The 5,891-nt window shown below is 40.2% G+C and overlaps 1 pseudogene; it reads left to right on the forward strand.

Moving 5' to 3' along the window:
• Positions 1–1,957: 1,957 nt before the first annotated feature.
• On the forward strand, positions 1,958–3,768 carry LOC147979205 (uncharacterized; annotated as a pseudogene).
• Positions 3,769–5,891: the final 2,123 nt, after the last annotated feature.

The raw sequence follows: 5,891 nt of genomic DNA on the forward strand, positions 1-5,891 counted from the left end.
AGACACCTGCCCCACGGTGGGCGCCAACTGTCGTGGTTCTAAGTCTGACAGTAGAGTGGGGGGTAGAGATGTAGAGGCAAGATTGTAGCTATGGAGGAGTTGTACACGCGAGTTTTACGAGTTCAGGCCCTTCTCAGAGGAAGTAACAGCCCTACATCTCGAAGCCCGGAGGCGGTCGACTGGATTATATGCGTGTGTGTTATAGGGGGTGCGGACCCTTGTGCCTGTGGAGGGGGTGGCTTATATAGAGTGCACCAAGACCCCAGCCAGCCCACGACACAGAGGGTTTAAGGTACATTGAAGAGAGAACGTTACTGGTAACGCTCACATTAAAGTGCTGTAAATGTCAATTAAGTCTATAAGTAAATGCTCAACCATTGCATATGCAGAGTGGCTTTAGCTCTTCTACCCGTCGAGTGACTTCTGTGACGGTCAAGTGGCATCGATTCTTTCGAGTGGAACGTTTATGGTCGAGTGGATGATGGTACCCTTTGGATGATCCTGGCTTTAGGGTGCTGTCCTAGGGGAGGATGTCTAGGTCAGGTCTATGACCCTACCCTAGGTACGTAGCTTCATCAACCACCTCGTCCTATACTTTCATTTTGAAACAAGTAGCAGACAAGACAAAATGCAGCATCTTCCTTTATACTATACTCCAACCAAGGCTTGTATGTCTTGAACCATTCTTTGTTAAAACGACGTTGAATTCCACTGAAATCAGTTTGACGGAAAACATGTCCATGAGGTTGGCATGGGCCCCTTAGGAGGTAAGCTCTTCGCACATCATCATGAACTTTGGCAGTTTTGTATTGGGAAATTGGCTTACGGTCTGCAGGATCCGGCGAAATATTGGATATATCAACATGTTCTTCTTCTTCTTCAGTTGAGCGTGGTCTTGCATTGTTGTTAATTAGTACCCGTTCCAAAGCAGCTCTAGCATCAATAGGTGTTTGTTCTTTTTCATTTTCCAGTGGTTGCCTTGAAGAATTTGCTACATCTGATTCAGACCGCCACTTTTTTATGAATTTATCGATTTACTGACATGACGACCTGACAAAAAAATGATAGTGCTATGAAAAATGAGATCCAATTATTTTTTTCTGGAAGTTTTGCTTTCATCTGTTCTGGATTTAACAAGATCCATTTTTCTTAATGAAGATTGAAGAGAAATCTATAATATCATAGTTCCTACACAGCTCGTAGAAGATAATAATTAGAAGATAAAAAACTTACAAACTGGAGGGGTTCTCGTTCTGGTGTTGGATGTGATGCCAATCACAATCAGTAAAGGTATAGCGTACAGCAATACCGGATGCCGACGGACGCCGGTGTCGACAGGAACGGTGTGTCACTCGCTCCTCACGGCTAAAATCGATGAAGCTTGATGGAGAGCATGATGATTGGCGAAGCTGCGGCGGCCGGCGGCTGTGCACGGACAAAGGTCATGGAGGCTGTGCAGGGCCAAAGGAGGAGATGGAATCAAAGTCGAACCATCAAAGAGAAGATCACGGGATCCAGCCCAGGCTTACACGTTCGCAACCACAGGCACTAATGCAATCGGGCCGTCCAAAGATCCCATTGATTTTTTTAGCCCAGTCAAATGTCACACAAAGCTAATACGGCTGGGCCTTTGTGTAGTCATATATTACCTGGGGTAGTTAACTTACCGATTTCCTGTGTAGTCGCTTGACTACATGGCCCCAACATGGCTTCGCCTCTGTTGCTACAGATATTAAGTTATCCAGGTGTGGTTGAATTGACAACTCAGCTGCTAATACTTGAGAATATTCTTTGGCTCCCCTTGTGTCGAATCAATAAATTTGGGTTGAATACTCTACCGTCGAAAACTGTTGCGATCCCCTATACTTGTGGGTTATCAAGAACATTTTTTGGCGCCGTTGCCAGGGAGCATAGCTCTATTCTTTGAGTCACTTGAGATTTATATTTGCTTACCATTATGAAGAACTTGAAAGATCCAAGAACCAAGATTTATCCCTCAACTACGAGGGGAGGTAAGGAACTGCCATCTAGCTCTGCACTTGATTCACCTTCTGTTTTGAGTAAACTTGCGACACCTAAACCTACTTCTGCTATTAATTCTGATATGCTGCATGTTATTAACGATGCCACTTCTTTTATGCATGATAGTTATGATGAAACTACTTCTATGCTTGATACTACTGTGCCACTTGGTGAATTTCTTGATGAACAACTTGCTAGGGCTAGAGAGAATGAAATTATTCAAACTGATAATATTGATGAAAGTGATGATGAATATTCTCCCCCTAGATATGAATTGCCTATTGTGCCTGAGGGTTATGTTATGGATGAAGAAACTGCTAGAGACTTTCTTGCTTGCAATGATAGATCTGACCTTAAGAAATTATTAGCTAAGCTTAAAGAAAAAACTATGAATGCTAGAATGAAATATGATCCTGCTTATGCTACTTCACCTATCTTTGTTACTGATAAGGATTATGATTTCTCTGTCGATCCTGAGTTAATTACTTTGGTTGAATTTGATCCTTTCTATGGCTATGAATCTGAAACTGCCACGGCACTTCTTACTAAATTAAATGATATAGCTACCCTGAATGATGAGAAAACTTGTTACTATTATATCCTTAAATTATTTTTGTTCTCATTAAAGGGTGATGCTAAGATATGGTTTAGTTCTCTTGATCCTGGTTGTGTGCGTAGTCCCTAGGATATGATTTACTACTTCTCTGCTAAATATTACCCCGCTCATAAGAAAGAAGCTGCTTTAAGGGAAATATGTAATTTTGTGCAAATTGAAGAAGAGAGTCTCCCACAAGCTTGGGGGAGGCTTCTCTAATTACTTAATGCTTTGCCTGATCATCCTCTCAAGAAAAATGAAATATTTGATATCTTTTATAATGGACTAACCGATGCTTCCAGAGACCACCTGGATAGTTGTGATGGTTGTGTTTTCAGGGAAAGAATAGTTGATCAAGCTGAAATTCTATTGAATAATATGTTGACTAATGAAAATAATTGGACACTTCCTGAACCAACTCCTAAGCCAACTCCAAAGAAAAGGGGTATTCTATTTCTCAGTCCTGAAGATATGCAAGAGGCAAAGAAATCTATGAAAGAAAAAGGTATAAAAGTTGAAGATGTTAAGAATTTACCTCCTGTTGAAGAAATAAATGGTCTTAATTCAGCACCTATTGAAGAAACACATGGTCTCGATAACCCGACACAGTTAGTAAAGGTAAATTCTCTCTATAGATATGATAAAGCTGAAACCCCTCCTGCTAAGTTTGCTAGCCAATGCTTAGATGAGTTTGATAATATTATGGTTAAGCAAGAAGATTTTAATGCTTATGTTGGTAGACAATTGAAGCATAATGCTTATATGATTGAACACTTGAGTGATTATATGGCTAATGTTAAAGGTGAACTTAAACTTATTCGTAAACATGCTTCTATGGTTACCACTCAAGTAGAACAAGTACTTAAAGCTCAGAATGATTTTCTCAATGAACAGAATAGTAAAAATAATGACTTTTCTATTAGAGTTGCAACTAGAGGAGGTAAAGTGACTCAGGAACCTTTCTTTCCTGAGGGCCACCCTAAGAGAATTTAGCAAGATTCTCAGAGATCTAATGTAGATGCACCTAGTCCTTCTAAAAGGAACAAAAAGAAAAATGATAGGACTTTGCATGCTTCTAGTGAACCTGTTGTTGACACACCTGAGAATCCCAATGATATTTCTATTTCTGATACTGAAACACAAGCTGGTAATGAACATGAACCTAGTGATAATGTTAATGATGATGTTCATGTTGATGCTCAACCTAGTAATAATAATGATGTAGAAATTAAACCTGTTGTTGATCTTGATAACCCACAATCAAAGAATCAACGTTATGATAAGAGAGTCTTTGTTGCTAGGAAGCACGGTAAAGAAAGAGAACCATGGGTTCAGAAACCCATGCCTTTTCCTCCTAAACCATCCAAGAAAAAGGATGATGAGGATTTTGAGCGCTTTGCTGAAATGATTAGACCTATCTTTTTGCGTATGCATTTGACTGATATGCTTAAAATGAATCCTTATGCTAAATATATGAAGGAAATTGTTACTAATAAAAGAAAGATACCAGAAGCTGAAATTTCCACCATGCTTGCTAATTATACTTTTAAGGGTGGAATACCAAAGAAACTTGGAGATCCAGGAGTACCAACTATACCATGCTCCATTAAAAGAAACTATGTTAAAACTGCTTTATGTGATCTTGGAGCCGGTGTTAGTGTTATGCCTCTCTCTTTATATCGTAGACTTGATTTGAATAAGTTGACACCTACTGAAATATCTTTGCAAATGGCTAATAAATCAACTGCTATACATGTTGCTATTTGTGAGGATGTGCCTGTTGTGGTTGCAAATGTTACTATTTTAACGGACTTTGCTATTCTTGATATTCCCAAGGACGATAGTATGTCTATTATTCTTGGAAGACCCTTTTTGAATACTGCAGGGGCTGTTATTGATTGCACCAAAGGCAATGTCACTTTTCATGTTAATGCTAATGAGCATACGATACACTTTTTGAGGAAACAACCTCAAGTCCACAGTATCAATTCTATTGGAAAATTTTCAACAATTACTATTGGAGGTTTTGAATTTCCTCTACCTACTGTCAAGAAGAAATATGATATTCTTATTATTGGGGACGTGCATATCCCCGTTGAGGTAACATAGTGTTATTCGAAAATTCTCCGGTTCCATGTTATTCGGAATGAGTTTGTTAACAAGACCTGATCAATCTTGTTAGTGGATTCGTTTTGATGAGCATGAGATGGATGAATTTAGAAAACACAACTCTCTGGACCATCCTTTTATTTTCTGTTATTTATATTAAATAAAGCAAAAATAGTATTTCTCTGTCTGTTGTCTGAATTATCAATGCAATAAAAAATACCCCGAAAATAAAAGTTCTCCAAATGCCCTAAAATTTAAATATGATTTTTTCTAGAATATTTGAGAATATGGCACTGAGAACTCATCAGGGGGAGCAAGCACCTGGCCACGAGGGTCCAGGGCGCGCCCACCCCCTGGGCGCGCCCCCCTGCCTCGTGGACCCCATGTGGGTCCCCTCCACTTATTCCAGCTACCACACACTCCTTCTTCCCCCAAAAAAAAAAACTAGCCAGCTCAAACCCGAGTCCAAGCTCATCCTGCTGCCATTTTCGATCTCCTAGCTCAAAGCTCCATTCACAAAACTGCTTTGGGGGATTGTTCTTTGGTATGTGAATCCTCCAATGGTCCAAGTAGTTTTTTTGTTCTAGTGCTTTATTTATTGCAAATTTTTGCTACTTAGATTAACCTGTTCTTCAGCTTGCATGTCAAATTTATATGGTCAAAAGTAGTTTTAATGCATGATATAGTCTCTAGGCACTTGGGGGCTATTGTTGCACGTAGGTTGCATAATAATCGTATTCATGGAGATTTCTTTGGTGGAATTTATGCAACTCGTATAGCTAAGTTTCTTGAGATGCCCATACGTGGATATGATATTGAGTTACCTCCTGCTTATTTAGATTATGATGCTATGGTTCGTCATCAGTTTGTTGAGAGGAATGATCACTTCCTTCAGTACCGACTAATCTTTGACAGGCGACGCACATATCACGTCGCTCTCCCTGCTCCTACTTTCTTTGACTTTCAGGCAAAAGGGAGATATGTTATAACCAGGGAGGAGGCGACCGAGTACGAGAGGAGGGCGGAGACATCTCGCCTCCAAGCTGCAGCTCATCAGGCAATTGCCGTTGCATCTCAGTACGACCCCAACTACAACTTTGGATATCCGCCAGGCCAGCCGTGGCCATAGACCAACTTAGGCCAAAAGCCTAAGCTTGGGGGAGTA

Source organism: Triticum urartu, chromosome 3A (assembly GCF_056163025.1).
Source record: "Triticum urartu cultivar PI428250 chromosome 3A, HENAU_Tu73, whole genome shotgun sequence".
Classification (NCBI taxonomy): Eukaryota; Viridiplantae; Streptophyta; class Magnoliopsida; order Poales; family Poaceae; genus Triticum; species Triticum urartu.